This window comes from Thamnophis elegans, chromosome 3 (genome assembly GCF_009769535.1).
Source record: "Thamnophis elegans isolate rThaEle1 chromosome 3, rThaEle1.pri, whole genome shotgun sequence".
Taxonomy (NCBI): Eukaryota; Metazoa; Chordata; class Lepidosauria; order Squamata; family Colubridae; genus Thamnophis; species Thamnophis elegans.
Genome location: NC_045543.1, coordinates 134575329 through 134593639, shown reverse-complemented (window position 1 = coordinate 134593639; position 18311 = coordinate 134575329).

Below are 18311 nucleotides of genomic sequence, written 5' to 3'. Positions count from 1 at the left end.
AGGACCACATGGCTTGAGCCCTGTACAGAAAAGGTGATCACATGTTTCAATGTTGGTGGAGAAGAAGAGAGAAGGGCTGAGGAAGGGGCTTGCTAGGCTTTTTATACCCTGTTTACTCCCACCTCTCTGTTTCCTGTTCCTGTGTAAGAAATGTATTCTGACTGGTTGTCAGACACCCATGGTGCCATGCAGGGGGCTACTCTCTAGGCTGTGATGAGTCCAGGTATAGATGAATTCTCAGATGCCATGTGGAGAGTTGAGTAATATCCCTTCCCCCTACAGCTGCAGTGAGGAGAAGTCTTTATTATGTAAAGTGGGCTAGCCTGGCCATCTTAATGGCCCATTAGCTGGGGATGGGCAGAAAGCTATAGGCAACTATTCTGTCTTTTAAAACGTGTTTCTTTTCACATCCAGAGAAATATTCTGCCTTTTCAATATTTCCTAGGATATTTCATTTTTCTGGGAGAGGGCTGGATGATAACTTCCCACACCCCATAATCTATTTCCTCACTTTTGAATATATTGAAGTGTGTGTGTGTGTGTGTGTGTGTGTGTGTGTATAAGAATACAAGTCGAATAAAACTTTCAAACCTTCAAACCTAAGAAGATTGGACAAGAGAAGATTACAGTTTTGTTTTAATGACTTTTAAGGGTGTGGTTAAATATTGAGAAGATCAGAACATATAAAGAAAGCCAATTTATCACTTACTCAACAATATTTTTTTTTATTTCACAAGGAATATTACCAGTCCAAAATAAGAACCTAAGAACCTCTGTATTCCAAAGTATATCTCCAAGTTTCCCTTGGTTATCATCACTGAAACTGAGAATGAATTACTGTAATGTGAAAGTAATTTTAATATAGTCGCTTGCTCATTAATCTTACAGAAGCCCAGTGCTTTTAAGATTGTGTTGATGGGAGCTTCAGTTAGTTCTGTGCTTCTGTGAGAACTTCATGGAGCAAGCTTTTTTTTTTTTTTTTACAAAACAACACCTCCATGGAAGAACTGCACCCATGAACCTTGTTACTGATCTCATTTTAATAATTTAAAGGGGAGGGGAAAATGCTGTTTTCATACATTGTGTTATCCCAGCTTTTTTTTCAGAAAATTCACCACCAGCAGGAATTGTTCTCTACCCAATAAGATTAAAATGGTGGTGACTTCCTCTCCATACGCCATGAGCAAAGAACAGTTAAGAATGGTCTCACTACAATCTACATACTGTATTTTTTGGAGTATAAGATGCATCGGAGTATAAGACGCACCAAGGCAAATTAAAAAAAACGTTTTTGCACTCTGCAAACTTCCCCAAAATAGCCTGTTTTTTTTGAAATGGCAAGCCTTTTTTTAAAACAGCAAGCCTTTAGGAGGCTTGTAGAGTGCTCCTGGGGGCTGGGGGGGGCAAAATTGAGCATAAAACAGCCCATTCTTTGCTCATTTCTGCCCTCCCCAGCCCCCAGGAGCTCTCCTAAAGGCTATGCACAACCATTTTGGTGAAGGGGCAGGGTTTCAGGAGCAAAAAATGCTGTATTCAGTGTATAAGACGCACCCAGATTCTCAGCTTCTTTTTTGAGGGAAAAAGGTGCATCTTATACTATGAAAAATACAGTACATAATTTGCAATATACTTTTAAGACTGATTTTTGAATTTAAAAAAATTATGTTAAAAAACAAAGAAAGGACAAGATGTGAGGGAACAAAACGGTCCTTGGGTTGTAATGCAGAATTATCCAAATATTTACCAAAGACAGCCTTACAAGTCTTTTATGTTCACCTCTCAGGTCTTAATCTAACAGATCTCATTGGCTCTGAGAACAAGAAGAACTTATTGAATCAGCCCTCTTCCAGAACAATATATGTATAAACTGCTTTTACTTCATAATGGACCACAAGTGAAGTGGTAATACCACTTTATAATGCCTTGGTAAGATCACACTTGAATATTGCATCCAGTTTTGGTAGTTACAATAAAAAAAGATGTGGAGATTTTAGAAAGAGCACAACAAAATGATTAGGAGATTGGAGGTAAAATGTATCAAGAACGGTTGCAGGAATTGTCTGTGTCTAGTTTAATGAAAAGAAGGACTGGAGCAGAGGTTAGTTCCTACCGGTTCGGCTGAACCCGTAATGGTTTGGTGACCTGGGTCGTCAGAGCCGCCAGGCCTGCCACACCTCCAAACCGGTTCCCTGGTCAGCGTGGCATGGTTCCCCCCCCCCCCATTTTTTAATGTTCTGCACATACACAGACCTATTTATGGGCAACTGTGCATGCACGTGTGAAATGAGAGCACATGCAAAATTGCACATGCACCAAACCAGCAGTAATGAGGGCAGCAACCAGGGGTGGGTTCCTGCCAGTTCTAACCTCTTCTATAGAATAGGTTCCACAAATCTACCGTGCCGTTTAGAACCGGTTCCAGCTCCCTCCCTCTGCCCGTCTGCACCATGCTTGCCCCGCCTGCCGCTCACTGATTGGCTGGCTCACCAATTGCCCTGCCCGCCTCTAAGAGTCCTATCTAAACCTTAAAGTCTTAAAGCTGTCAAGTTTGAACACCCCTGGGTTTTTTTCTAAAGGGTTAGGGGTGCAAGGGTCTTGTAACTTGACAGCTTTAAGACTTGCACACTTCAATGCCAGAGTTCCTGAGCCAACATGATTGGAGGAGGAATTCTGGGAGTTGAAGTTCACAAGTCTTAAAGCTGTCAAGTTTGAACTCCTCTGGGTTTTTTTCTAAAGGGTTAGGGGTGCACGTTTCTTGTAAATTGACAGCTTTAAGACTTGCACACTTCAATGCCAGAGTTCCTGAGCCAACATGATTGGAGGAGGAATTCTGGGAGTTGAAGTTCACAAGTCTTAAAGGTGTCAAGTTTGAACTCCTCTGGGTTTTTTTCTAAAGGGTTAGGGGTGCAAGGGTCTTGTAACTTGACAGCTTTAAGACTTGCGTGCTTCAAATGCCAGAGTTTCTGAGCCAACATTTTGGTTGCTAAGCAAGAGCGTTGTTAAGTGAGTTTCACCACATTTTTACAAGTTGGCCATGCCCATACAGTCACATGACTGCCAAGCCACTCCCTCCTGGCCCCATGGCTGACAAGCCACTTCCACAAAGCAGGCCACACCTACCGAAAAGGCTCTTTAAAAATTTGAAACCCACCACTGGCAGCAACCCACTCCTGGACTGGAGATGGCATGATAGCATGTTTCAATATCTCAGGGGCTGCCACAAAGAACAGGAGGTCCACCTATTCTCCAAAGCACCTAAAGCCAGGACAAGAAGCAATGGATGGAAACTAATCAAGGAGAGAAGCAACCTAGACTTAAGGAGCAATTTTCTGACAGTTAGAACAATTAATCAGTGGAACAGCTTGCCTCCAGAAGTTGTGAGTGTTCTAATACTGGAAGTTTTTGAGAATAGATTGAACAACCATTTGTCTGAAGTGGTATTGAGCAGGAGGTGGAACTAGAAGATCTCCAAGGTCCCTTCCAACGCTGTTATTCTATTATTATTCTATTATCACTATTCGTCAAGGCTGAGCCTCTTGTCTCCTTCTCACAGGATAATCCTGAGTGTTACCTTTATCTTCAGAGAAGACAAAGTGCTTCTGAGATAGAATTCATCACACTGCATTGTGAGATTGGTCTCTTGTGCAATCTGGATCATCATCAGAGGTGGGTTTCTACCGGTTTGCACCAGTTTGGGCGAACCGGTAGTGGTAATTTGGCCTTGGTTGCAGAACTGGCAACTACTCAGGCTGGCGACACCCCCAAACTGGATACCTGGTCGTCGCTGCGGGCATGTTTTTTAGTCATGTTTAATTTTCTTTGCCCGTATGCAGAACAATTTACATTGAACTGTGTGAGCGTGTGTGAAGCGAATTGGTACCAATGCCGGTAGGAACCCATCTCTGATCATCATCCTTCTTTATGGTAATGATGTATGCCTAAAATAGGTCCTCAGTGAGATCCTAGATTCATTGCATGTTCTAGAACCAGGACATTACTACCTGCTTTATCACAATGGGGCAATCTCCAGGAAAATAATCAGCATGTAGCACCTCATTAAAACCAACTCCTGAAGATGCAGAGTTGTAGGATTGTAGAAGATATGAGCCACGGTGGCACAGTGGTTAGAATGTAGTACTGCAGGCTCCTTCTGCTGCCTGCTGGCTGCCTGCAATTTGGCAGTTCAAATCTGACCAGGGTCAAGGTTGACTCAGCCTTCCATCCTTCTGAGGTGGGTAAAATGAGAACCCAGATTGTTTGGGGGCAATAGGCTGACTCCGTAAACCACTTGGAGAGGGCTATAAAGCACTGTGAAGTGGTGTCTAAGTCTAAATGCTATTACTAAGTGCTATTGCTATAAGAGCCGAGGTGGCGCAGTGGTTAGGGTGCAGTACTGCAGGCCACTTCAGCTGACTGTTATCTGCAGTTCAGCGGTTGTAATCTCACCGGCTCAGGGTTGACTCAGCCTTCCATCCTTCCGAGGTGGGTGAAATGAGGACTCAGACTGTGGGGGCGATATGCTGACTCTGTAAACCGCTTAGAGAGGGCTGAAAGCCCAATGAAGCGGTATATAAATCTAACTGCTATTGCTATTGCTATTGTCTAACACAGCAAAGGCCCCAATTCAGGTTGAACCCTGATAGAATTGGCACTGTGAGAAGCAGATCAGTTTCTGAGATAGCTCTTCTCCCTAAAAGTTCTGGAAGTGAAGGATTAAAACAGAAGTCCTCTTTCCATCATCTTTGCCATCAAAAAAAAAAAGATTCCTTGCCTTGTGGGTTACACATGGCCTTATATTTCATCTGCAGCCTAAGGAATGACATTACAGCAGCCTGTAAAAGCTCCCCAGAGCATTTTTCCTCTGTCACAATCCCCATTGCATAAACATCTTGTGCAAGAGTATGCCACTTTTTCAAGCCCAGCCTTCTCTATTTTCTTTCGGAACATGTCTGAAAATATTTAACTCATGGACAGATAAACTCCTTCTGGAAAAGCTGTGTGTCTGGGGAATGACTTGGAGGAAGCATGCTTGATGAGTTATGAGAGGATTAAAACACATCCTGTTCTCTCTCCCCCCCCCCTCCTCCTCCTAACGCTTCTTCCATTCAGAATTCACTGAGGCTTTCAGGAGGATTCTGGCGTCCTTCAGCCTTTCAGCTGATGGTTGTGTGTGTACCTTCTCCAACACTTCTGAGGAGGAAATGAAGCAGCAAATGTTCCCCGCCCAGGTGGGAATCCCAGCGCAAGAATATTTCCCATTCATCAGCTGTTGTGGCTCTCATCATTACATTCATTTTTTTTCCATGTCTTTGATCCAGATTTCGTTTCCCAAACATCCCAGCTGTTCTCTCTTTCTCTCTTTCAGATTAGAAAATGTGGATTTTGGGGGGAGCTTGAGAAGCGAAAAAAAGTCCCATGCAAACCTTAAAACCGTACCATAGTTTACATCATTTTCCTCAGTTTACAATCCTCGTTGTGTGCCATAACTCAGTCCATAACTAAGATTCCCTGCTGAGCCATAAATTGTGTAGAATAGGCAAAGAAGCAGGAGGCCAAAGAGACTGTTTCAGTTTGAACTTGCAGAGAACTGTTTCTAAAACAAATGACTTCTGCTATTCTTGAATGTCTTTTGTTTTAAATTTCAATTAGGATAACGACAAAGAGGTCAGCTTTCCAATTTTAAGCACCCTATTTAGCTGCCATTCTCAAGCATTGATGGGATCCTACTTCATAGAAGAATGGGTAACTTGGGTTTGAAGGATATGCCTAGAAGATATAAATAAACATCTCATTTGCTTGAGAAAACTGCACTTGCACAAAATCTCAATTTTCCGTCGAACAATCAAACATCTTCCCTCCTGACAGGCTCCTTGTCATACTTTCCTTCAAAAGGACTTGCATCTTCTATATATTGGCACTGCCTGGGTATTTATTTATCCCAACCCTCCTTCCAACCTTCTCTCAGATGGAGAGTCAGCAGCCCCCAGGTCTGGAGAGGGTTGATGAGGAAGTGGAAGAACAGCTGGGTCCAGTGCTTTATACACGGATGCACAAAAGGCAAAGGAGAGGAGAGCAGTGGAAATCTATGGGCCAGTCCTTGGGACGGAAGAGCCACTGCTGCTAGCAAAGCCCCATCCTAGCTGTGGGGCTAAAAGCAGGGATGGGTTCCAGCAGTTACCACTGCCAGTTCACTCGTGGGTGTTTCATGCATGCATGTTTGTTGTGGGCTGTGCGCGCATGTGCAGTGCAATGAACACTGCTTTGTGCATAAGCAAAAAAACAAGAGAAAAAAAATGGCGAACCAGTTTGGGAGCATGTCAGGCCTGGGTTGCTGCCGGTTCTAGTGACCCAGACTGCCAAACCACTACAAGTTCGGCTGGACTGGTCTGAACTGGTAGGAACCCACAGAATAAAAGGCAGGGGTGGATGAATATGTGTGATGGACAACTATTCATCTTCTGGCTGGATGGACTTGTTAGCCTGCAGTGAGAGAGAAACTTTTTGCTGGGGCTGCCAGCACTCCAAATTAAAGGAATCTTTGAGTTCACTTCGAAGGGTTTGTTGTGTTTGGTGAGCTGGGTCAGAACACAAGCACATGCAGCTCAACTCATGTGAGTGGTGGGTTGACATGCACATGCATGCGTGCACAGCTAAACTAGCTGAGTTGTGTGTGTGCATGCATGTGCGTGCCATCCTGTGGGTTGCACAGTCCCATTCCCCTCTCCCAGGGGTGGGTTTCTCGCCCCGTTCCAACCGGTTCGGTTGGAACAGGGCCGGCGGCGTCCTCGTGCACGCGCGTGGCGCACGCATGCGTACTAGTGTCTGTGCGATGCTCCAGCTGATCCTGGAGGATCGCGCAGGTGCTGTATGCGTCCTGCGCATGCGTGGAAGCACAGAATTAGTAAAAACCAGGTAAGGAGCGCGGGCGGGCAGGTGGGCCCTTCGCCGTTCCCGGAAGTTACTTACTTCTGGGTTTGCCGACCAACCGGTTCGCAGGGACCACCGCGAACCGGTTGAAACCCACCCCTGCCCTCTCCCCACCCCAATTGGGTCACTAAGCAACAAAAATTGGGCACCGCTGACCTAAGTGAGATGCACCATGTAGAAATTTAATGAATAAATATATAATTTCTCATGTTTTCTCCTTAGGTTGTCACTGCACAGTTTGATATCACCAAACGACGCATTTCCAAAATGATCAGAGGTCCAAAGAAAACATTTAACACAGAGGAGCATTAACTTACAGTATTCACAATCATAAAATGTATCGGTGAGCATCAAGATCAGGGTTTTCATTTAAGGCTAAGGCAAGTTGTTCACTTTTCTCCACTGGCTTTCCATCAACTCAAGAGGGCAGAAGCAACCACCATTTTGTATTCATTGAGTTTGCTCAGTTCTTCTTGATCCAGTCGGTAAGTTGGTTGATGCCTGATGGTGTTTTTTTCCCTTCCAAAGATGATCCTGCTTTTTGTGGTAGTTGATGTCGCTGTACTAGATGTGGTAGCTGTTTTTATTACATCAGCAATGACATTCAGATATGCCAAGATTCCTTCTAGACTAGAAATATAGTCTTCCAGTGTACAACCAATTATTAATGGAAGGCCACAAGCAGAATATTACTATAAGGATGTTCTTCCCATTCCTGTTTTTCACTTTACAGGGTAGTACATCATGCTAAGAGGGACAGGGTGGCTCAGTGGCTAAGACGCTGAGCTTGTCAATCAGAAAGGTCAGCAGTTTGGCGGTTCGAATCCCTAGCACCGCGTAACAGAGTGAGCTCCCATTACTTGTCCCAGTTTCTGTCAACCTACCAGTTCGAAAGGACGTAAAAATGCAACTAGAAAAATAGGGACCACCTTTGGTGGGAAGGTAACAATGTTCTGTGTACCTTCAGCATTTAGTCATGCCAGCCACATGACCATGGAGATGTCTTCAGACAGTGCTGGCTCTTCGGCTTTGAAACAGGGATGAGCACTGCCCCCTTGAGTCAGGAACGACTAGCACATATATGCAAGTGGAATCTTTACCTTTACCTTACATTATGCTAAATTAAAAAGTGATTTGCTTGCCATGTGTGTGAATTTAGTTAGTAACCATTATTTATGCTTAATCATAGGATCAGTCTTTTTAGAGAAAAGGAACGTGGTGAGTAACCACTAATAACCTTGTTTTCAATGAATGCAAGTGATGTCATTTTAAAGTTATGCAGTCTTTAATACCATCTCTGAGTAGCAAATTTCCTAAGTTTAGCTATGAGTGAGGTGGAAAGAATGATGTCCTTTTGTTTCTCCTGAAATTCCCATGATACAGCTTCAAGGATGAAGGAGAAATCTGTTCACTTTTCCCATTCCATGAAAAGTTGCATAACATTTTATGATGACTTCAGTTGCTTCTTTATTTTCCTAAGCTAAAAAGTTCTCCAAGATTGTATTTTTTCCCAGTGTGTATGCTGCCCATTTTGTCCCCTAAATATTAGCCTTAATTTTTTTTAGGAATAGATTGTAGGAGATGACCAGGTTGAGCTTGAAGGAGGGGCCAAATGTGTCATAGGTCATGAGTCCCTGTGTGCCCGCAAGAGATCTAAATCCAACCCACCTTTCCTGCAAGAGGTCCAACCCACCTTTGAATGCCTTTCTTATCTCCCGCTCATTTTCCCTGGCTGTTAGTGTGTCAGATTCTTGTAGAGAGCTTAAGTTTGCAATAAATCTTTATATTCATTTGAACTACCTGAATTTCTTAATATTCCAGGCACTTGACATAGACTATTCTTTTTTGGGGTGGTGTCTTATTGTCCATTTATATTTTTTTAATGAAAGTTGGTATTTCTTATTGTTCTTATTTGGGCAGGTCTTTGCAGAAGGAAGTTTCTTCCTTCAATAGCTTTCTTGACTATTCATTAGCCAAGCCAACATTCTCTTGAACATGATTTCATCATAGGATATAAAAAGAAAACATGGGGAGTTTGGCACCACTTGATTGAATTAGATTTTCTCAACAAAAGCTGTGCAGTGAAGAATAGGGGATAATCCCACCCCAAAATCTAATTACACAAAACCAAAAAGGATGCTCAAATTTGTGATTATCTTAGTTCAGCCTCTTTAACTTGGCACTCATTAAGTACGTCGAGATTACCATTCTTCAAATTTCCCAGCTAGCATATCTGAATGTTCTCATGGGGAAAAGACTGAACTCGACTCTCTTGGAAATGGAAATATTTCAGACTATTTTCATCACTCAGCCTCTTTGGCCAATTTACAGAGATTCTGATAGATTAACTGGTTGGGTCATACCTTGGCAATCATGCAGGTATTTACATGTATCAGAATTTCCTCTGGAGCATCTTCTTTTAACCAAAACAATAGAGGAAAGATGCATCTTTTATTAAAGAAGTCAGTGGAGACAGATGCATATAGTGAAGAGATAGTCTGTTAGCCTCCTGCATTTGCTAGTGGATCATTCTTGTGACTGCTCTTCTTGCTCAATTGCTTTTTAGAGCAGAAGAGATGCTTGAGCTAAGGTATCAAAGGCACAGACGGCTCTCTATCAACACAGAAGCTCAGTGACTGGGCTCCTAGGAAACAGGCATTGCTTTTTTTTAATCAGGAAAAAATAGATGGGGGTAGGCAAATGCACAAACCAGAGACCATTTGTTCAGGTTAATATACTTTCGTCTCTGGCTAAGCAAGAGGTGTGATGGAAGTCTTGTCCAAGGTCTGATGAGTTGAATGCAGCAGAAGAGATTCAGGGTCCAATCTGGGTCAGTTATTGGGACCAGAGGTTTTGGCTTCCAAACTTCTGAGCTAGAGAGAAGTTCCCTGAAGATGGGCTCCAGCGCGAGTCCAAAAGCTCAGGAAACAGAACCTCTGGTACCAGTGACTGACCCAGATTGGATCCTACAACATTATCCTGGGACACCTATATCCATGTTCATTCAGAAGTGATTCAGGCTGAATTCCACAAAGATGCTAGTTACTCTATGTTCAGAAAACCTTCGCTTCCACATCATTTAGAATCTTTACCAATGGATAGGTAAAGGTAAAGGTTCCCCTGCACATATGTGCTAGTCGTTCCTGACTCTACGGGGTGGTGCCCATCTCCGTTTCAAAGCCTAAGAGCCAGCTCTGTCCGAAGACATCTCCATGGTCATGTGGCCGGCATGACTAAATGCTGAAGGCGCACAGAACACTGTTACCTTCCCACCAAAGGTGGTCCCTATTTTTCTACTTGCATTTTTACGTGCTTTTGAACTGCTAGGTTGGCAGAAACTGGGACAAATAATGGGAGCTCACTCTGTTACGTGGTGCTAGGGATTCGAACTGCTGAACTGCCAACCTTCTGAACGACAAGCTCAGCGTCTTAAGCACTGAGCCATCCTGTCCCAGTGCAATGGATACAATAGCATTATCACCAAAGGTCTATGAATAAAGGGCTCCATTTGAAATTGTTGTTTATTGTTCAGTTGCTACTGTAAGTTGTGCCCTACTCTTCCTGACCCCCATGGACCACAGCACATCACTCTCTCTTGGAGTTTGCCCAAATTCATATTTATTATGTTGATGACACTATGTCAGTGATGGCTAACCTTTTTCCCACCATGTGCCAAAAGCAGAGGGAGCGGTGTGTGTGTGTGTGTCATATCTACGAGTTCCCACACCCATAATCCTATGTGCCTCCCCCACCATGCATGCACGTGACCCTCCAGTGGGGTTGCCCATCGGGAGGTTTTTCTTCCTCCAGAGGGTTCAGGAGGCTTCCCTGAAGTCTCCAGAGGGCAAAAAATGGCCGAAAATCAAGATCGAAACCATCTGGCCAGCGGGCACATGCACACCGGAGCTGAGAGGGCAATGCCCTCAGAAATGGCTCCACGTGCCATCACAGCACTATCTAATCATCTCATTCTTTGCCATTCCCTCCTCCTTTTGCCCACAATCTTACAATACAATAGCAGAGTTGGAAGGGACCTTGGAGGTCTTCTAGTTCAACACCCTGCCTAAGCAGGAAACCTTATACTGTTTCAGACAAATGGCTATCCAGCATCTTCTTAAAGACTTCCAGTGTTGGGGCATTCACAACTTGTGGAGGCAAGTTTTTCCACTGATTAATTGTTCTAACTGTTAATTAATTGTTCCCTCAGGTGCTTTGGAGAATAGTTTCTCCATTTGAAAGGGCACTTACAAAGGGCATGGCCAGGACAACCTTTGCTCAGCTTTAGCTGGTGAAACAGTGATTTGTGTCCTTTCACAAATCAGGAAACTTTGGCAACATAATCTCATTATCTCATACCTCATAATCTCACACTTGGATTGCTGCATTTGCTCTACATGAGCAGCCCTTGAAGTCTATTAATAAGACCAAACTGTTGCAGGAGGCAGGTCTCTACTCACTGAATGATGAACATCTCAACATCCAGATTTCACTGATTTTTGCAGGTTGTCCATAGGCTTCTGCACCCAGTTCAAAATGTTGGCTGTTACCACTTATGGTTGAGATCTTCATTATGTTTGGACTGGGGTGGGTTCCTGAGCTGGTTAGTGCCAGTTCGCTGTGCATGTGCTTTGCTTGCGCATGTGCATTTAACTAAAAAGTGCTCTGCGCATGTACAGAACCATGCCGGCAACGGCAGAAGACCAGTTCAGGGGCATGCCAGGCCTGGCTCACTGCTGGTTCTGTGACCCAGGCCTGAATTCCATTACCAGTTCAGCCGAACCGGGCCGAACCGGCAGCAACCCACTCCTGTTTTGGACTGTTTGACTTAAGTTAGATTTTGCCTGCCCATTTAATGATTATTGAGAAAGTAGATGGAGAACCCACCTTCTGGAGGGTATCCAAAAACAGTGGCTCCTTCCCTTTAACATTAAGATACAGGTAATCCTCCACTTATGACCACAATTGAGCCCAAAGTGTCTGTCGCTAAGTGGGACAGCTTTGCCCCATTTTTCACTTTCTTGCCACCGTGAATCACCATGAATCACTGCAGTTGTTTAGTTAGAACCATGGTGGTTAGAAGTGAATGTGGCTTCCCCATTGATTTTGCTTGTCAGAAAGTCACAAAAAGTGAATTTTGATCCAATGATCACAGAGATGGGCCAGTCCAGGAAGCTGGAGAAGGCTCTGATATGGGCCGTTGTCAGAGGCAGAGATGGGGCCAGGGCTGTCTGGCAATTCTCAGCTGCCTTCGGAGCTAGACAGCAGTGAGGCAGAGGAACAGCTGGAGCCTGTTCCCAGTGTGTGCATGCGCAGAGCTGCCAGAAGAAAAGAATAGCTATGAAATCAGGGTCGACTTGGGAGTAAAGTCACAGGTGGAAGGTGATTTTCCCCTCCGGTAGAAAATAAAAGAGGAATGAAAGGGGAATGGGCTTTTGCAGGAAATAATTTGTTTGTTTGGTCATTAGATTCGTTTCAGGAGTGTAAAGATCTGTCCGTGAATCTCAAAGACTCTGTGCCCAGTCTTTCCTTGCACAGCACCGCATTTGGACAATATTTACATGGCAGCTTTCCAAGATAGATAAAGTCTGTAGTCATAATTACTCCTTTGAAAGACTGAAAGTGAATGAGAGGAATTCACATGCGTTTAATCAAAGGGGTTTTTTTCGGGACCAGGACTCTGCCTTGTGCATTTTGGGGAAGTCCAGGTCAGAACACCACCTGTACTACTCCAGGCTTTGCCTAAGCAGATGAAAAGAAAAGAATGAATGTGATCAAGAATAGAGGTCAGCCCACTGGTGTGAAGCCAGCAAAGTAAGTCTCCGAAGACCAGGAGAAGCTGTCTTCTAGATCTGCAACATTTCACTGACCCCTCTCCTCCTCTAGATGTATATCAGCAGAAACCATTTCAATGTTTCCCGGTGCACTTCTGTCTCCTGCCAATATTTCTTAGCAAGCAGTATAACTACAGGTGTTTCACTTTTAAAGCAAGCAGGTTTTTCCTCCTTCTTTCTCTGGTTATCTTTTCAATAGATCGCATCCAAGAGGCTGCAATTATCTTTTACGGCTTGCCTGAGTTTTATCATCTCAAGGGTTAAAAGAGGAGGGGGATTGCCCGGGACCTTGCTATTTCTCCCATCTGCTGGGTACCTTGAAGCCCATTTGTAAATTAATTTTTTACTTTGAATGCATGCTGCCACATGCAGTCTTTGCTGGGTACCATGCTGATGGCTTGCCAGGGCTGCTTCGACGTGTCTCCAGTGGCACACAATTGTTCTTACGGATTGCAAATGCTGGAGAGTAAAATCATTAAGTATGTATGTCCATTCTGCTTGCTTGCTTGCTTCCTTGCTTGCGCCAAGCCTGAGACCATAACGATCATCACATACTTTAGCAAATAAAGTTGAAACACGGGTCCTTAACAGCTGCAGCATGTCCACCGGACACACGGTTGCATTCCAAAGTTCATACCTCTGGAGCAAAAACAAGGGGGGGCAAAATTCTGAAATCAACAACAACTGCTTCATTTTTCTTCTAGGAACAAAAAGATGTCTTCCTAAAGGTGCTTTTTTCAGGAGGCAACTGGTCTTTCTTGTTTTTTCTTTTGAAGATGTTTTGCTTCTCATCCAAGAAGCTTCTTCAGCTCTGGCAGGACAGTGGGGAATGGAAGGATTTATATTCCTTGCAGACAGCTGGCAATTTGCATCCTTTTATTTTTTTATTTTTTTTAGTTCAAAAGTTTTATTTCTTTTAAAACACAAATATTTCAACATTCCTCAATCAATAAAACATCGAAGTACAATTTTTTTGTATGCCCCTCCCTCCCTCCCCCCCCAACCCCCCTCCTCCTCCCCCCGACTTCCCAGAACTCGTACACGGTATGGATTTTTAACAAACACAGTCTAAAATCTATTGAGAAAAAAGAAACAAAGAAATTAATGACATTCTGCATTGACCTTAGCTTCTTCTTGCTGAACTAAGTTTAAACAATTTAAATCATTTCTGATCTTAAGCATAGGCTAACTGGAATTTCTTGGTCCCGTATTTATTTTGTATATAGTCAATCCATTTTTTCCAGTCTCGTTTATATCTCTCATTTGAATGATCTTTAAGATATGCCGATATTTTAGCCATCTCGGCTAAATTTGTGACTTTCAATGTCCATTCTTGAGTTGTAGGCAAGTCTTCCTTCTTCCAGTTTGTTGATGGCGCAATACTCTACAATTCAAGAATGGACATTGGCAATTTGCATCCTTTTAGAGGGTCTTGGAAGCACTTGGAGGTTTAGCTGTGTTCTTAGGGTCACTTGAGTAGTAGGTCTGATTCCTGTAGTCTGCATTTTTTTCTTCTGGAAATCCATTCCTACTCCCACATCATTCAAAGAATGTTCATCCCAAATTGTATAGCTAAAAGCCTGTAGAGATTGTCCAGTCATCCAGGCCATGGTTATCCCAAAGGTGCTTTTTTCAGGAGGCAACTGGACTTTCTTGTTTTTTTTTTCTTTTGAAGACGTTTCGCTTCTCATCCAAGAAGCTTCTTCAGTTCTGACAGTGGGGAATGGAAGGATTTATATTCCCTGCAGACAGCTGGTCATCTACATCCTTTTAGAAGGCCGTTGAAGCCCTTGGAGGTTGCCTGTGCCCTCGGGGTCACCTGAGTAGTGCTCCTGGTTCATGTAATCTGCATTTTTTTCTTCTGGAAATCCATTCCTACTCCCACTCCATTCCAAGGATGTTCATCCCAAATTGTATAGCTAAAAGTCTGTAGAGATTCTCAGCCATTAGGTCACGATTATCCCAAATCCTTAATATCTAGGAATATAAATCCTCCCATTCCCAACTCTCCTGTCAGGGCTGAAGAAGCTTCTTGGATGAGAAGTGAAAGGTCTTCAAAAGAAAACAAGAAAGTCCAGTTGCCTCCTGAAAAAGTACCTTTGGGGCAACCTTGACCTGGATGACTGAGAATTTCTACAGACAAAAAGCTGTCTTGTGAACAAAGCTAGCTATCGCAAGCTAGCCACCCCCCAAAAAGACACTTGATACCTAAGCGTCTGGTAGAAATCTTGAAGGTGTCTCATGGATGTTCTTGTGTAAATGATTAAAAATTACACAATTGATTTCATTTACATGATGACATTATCATGCATGTTATGTCATTCCCCCTCCCTTTTACCTAGTGCCATGATGGTGAACCTATGGCACACGGAGCCATATTTGGTGGCATGCCAGCTGTCAGTTTTTGCTCTCCCCAGGCTTCTGGAAAGCTTCCAGAGCCTGGGGAGAGGTCGTGTGCGCATGCATAGGTGGGCAGGGAGATTGAGTGGGTACACAATTTTGGCACGCTGTAAGAAAAAGGTTTGCCATCACTGACCTAGTGTATATGCGTGGCACAAAAAAAACGTGCTCGACTAAAGCGTGCCCGATTAAACCGCGTCGCTGACGTCATCAACAGGGTGACAACAACAAGCGTGGAGAAAGAAGGGCACTTTAAATAGTGCTTTGAAAGCAAGCCGATTCAAGTTAAGGTAAGGGTTAGGTTAAGGGTTAGGTTTAGGGTTAGGTTTAGGGTTAGGTTTAGGGTTAGGTTTAGGGTTAGGTTAAGGGTTAGGGTTAGGTTTAGGGTTAGGTTAAGGGTTAGGGTTAGGTTTAGGGTTAGGTTAAGGGTTAGGGTTAGGTTTAGGGTTACGTTAAGGGTTAGGATTAGGGCAGTGTTTTTCAACCTTTTTTGTGCAAAGGCACACTTTTTTCATGAAAAAAATCACGAGGCACACCACCATTAGAAAATGTTAAAAAAAATTAACTCTGTGCCTATATTGACTATATATAAAGTAATTTTCCCACGGCACACCTTACACTATGTCACGGCACACTAGTGTGCCGCGGCACAGTGGTTGAAAAACACTGGATTAGGTTTAGGGTTAGGTTTAGGGTTAGGTTAAGGGTTAGGTTTAGGGTTAGGGTTAGGATTAGGTTTAGGGGAATTAGGTTTAGGTTTAGGGGTTAATTTTAGGTTTAGCGTTTACAGCGTGCTTTTATCTTCGCCCTGTGATGACGTCAGCTGCGCGGTTTCGTCGAGCGCGCTTTAGTCGAATGCGGTTTTGTGGTGGAACCGTGTATATGCCCTTTTACTTGGTAGCTAACAAAGTTTGTTCTGCATTTGCAATTGCAGGATTTGTTCATGTGGAGCCACAAACCAACCACTAGACTAAATCGCCTAGCACAGTGGTCCCCAACCCCCGGTCCGCGGACCGGTGCCGGGCCGTGGAGTACCTGGCACCGGGCCGCGCAGCAGCCGGGGGACATGAACAGCTGCCAAAAGGTCCACGCGCGCGCTGGTGGAATCCCCGGGCGCTGCTGGTACCGCCGCCACTGCCGCCCCCTGCGAAACCCAAGAGCGGCTCTTCTCCTGCGAGGCGGCTGGCTGAACAGCTGCCACCGCCGTGCGCCTTCCTGCCTCAGCCGCTCCGTCGCTTCCAAGGAATGGCGTCAGCGGCGGCAGCTTTACTTCTGAGGCACTGCACACTTCCCCAATAGTCGTCACAGCCCAGGTAAGAGAACGGGAACTTCCCGCCTGGCTTCCAGCCCGCACCGAAAGGGGGCCATTGGGGTTTTTTGTGGAGCTCGGAAAGACGCGCGTCAGCTGTGCGCGTCCGCCTCCTCGGGGCCACTTTTGCCCAAGCGCCCGAGGCAGCCAACCCTGGTAAGCAGGTGGTGGTTAACTGGCGCCTTTGCTGCAGGTTTTTCTGGAAGGGGCCACTGCCGCTGTCCGGAGGTGACCTTGAGCTGCTCGCTCGCTCTATGCGGGGCTGGTGGGGCTGTGACGCTCGGAGGTGGCGCGTGTGGGAGTGAGAGGCGCGGGGACTGGCTTTCTCCGGACCGGCTTTCTCCGGGGGGGGGGGGGAGGCGAAGGACGAGGCTGCAGCGCAAAGGCTCCTGGACCGTGCGCAAAAGCTCCTGGGCCGTGCGCAAAGGCTCCAGGGAAGAGAGCCCTGTGTGCCCCTGCGCGCGCTCAGCGGGCCACGGTAAAATTATCAAAGGCTGACTGGTCCGCGGCGATAAAAAGGTTGGGGACCACTGGCCTAGCACATCAATTAAACACTTCCCTCCTCAAATTGGGATAATTAGACAAAACACAATTTCAATTAATGTTAAACAGGATTGCACAGGCATTCTTCGATGAAAGGACAATAAAAACAATAAACTACATTTCCACCAAGAACCAAATGTAACAATCTGCATAAGTAGTGCACATTTTCACAATAAATGCTATATATTTATAGCCTTTCACTATAAATGCTATACATTATATACAGAGGAAACTGAATAGCACAGGAAGAGCATATGGGAGAAAGAGAAGACACATAACAGCAGTGCAAAGTGGCTGCAGGACCTGAAAGCAATCTCCAAGGCATGAACACGTTATTATCACAGAAGCAGATATCCAACAGTGGATCAAACACATGAAGAGTTAAGCAGCTCCTATCTGGACATGATCCACACCTACTGACTAAACAAATTAAAGAGGCAGTACATGAATGCCTAGCAACAGGCTCCCATCCAGGTTGGCTAACGCAAGGAGGGTGTCGGGCCTGCAGCCATCTTTTCTTTTGGATCTTTGGCCTGCCACACCTTCTATTATTGTACCATGCATTTTCTATTGTGGGAAAATGGGGGTGGGGATTGTATGGAGTTAGATGCTATGTAGGCATAACAAAATTCTTTCTAGAAAGCCAAGGTCATCCTTTGCCTTTGCACCCCTGCACCTGACCAGAACTGGATGGGTGGAACTGCCAGTATGGCAGTGGATGATTGGACCCTGTGATGGACTTGTCGGTGTGGGGGCAGGATCTTGAACTTTCAACTGGGTGGGGAAAACCAGGAAGCTTTCAGATTCAGGTTTTCCCAGATGTGCCAACATGGCTCTCGATAAATTGGAACTGTGAGCAATACTTTGCCTTGGACTCTGATTTACTTTTGGATGCTATTTGGAACCGTGACAGAGGGACAGTGCTGAACATGAAAGAAACTCCATCCAACTACTAGCCAATAACCTGCTTCCCCACAACATGGAAAGTTCTATCAGCATCATAGCTATCAAGCTATAGGACCATATGGGCCACTCCATGAGCACAGTTCAGAAGGGCATTTGGAATCACACTCAAGACTCAAAATAGCAATAGCAATAGCAATAGCAATAGCAATAGCAATAGCAGTTAGACTTATATACCGCTTCATAGGGCTTTCAGCCCTCTCTAAGCGGTTTACAGAGTCAGCATATTGCCCCCCAAAACAATCCGGGTTCTCATTTTACCCACCACGGAAGGATGGAAGGCTGAGTCAACCCCGAGCTGGTGAGATTTGAACAGCTGAACTGCAGAACTGCAGTCA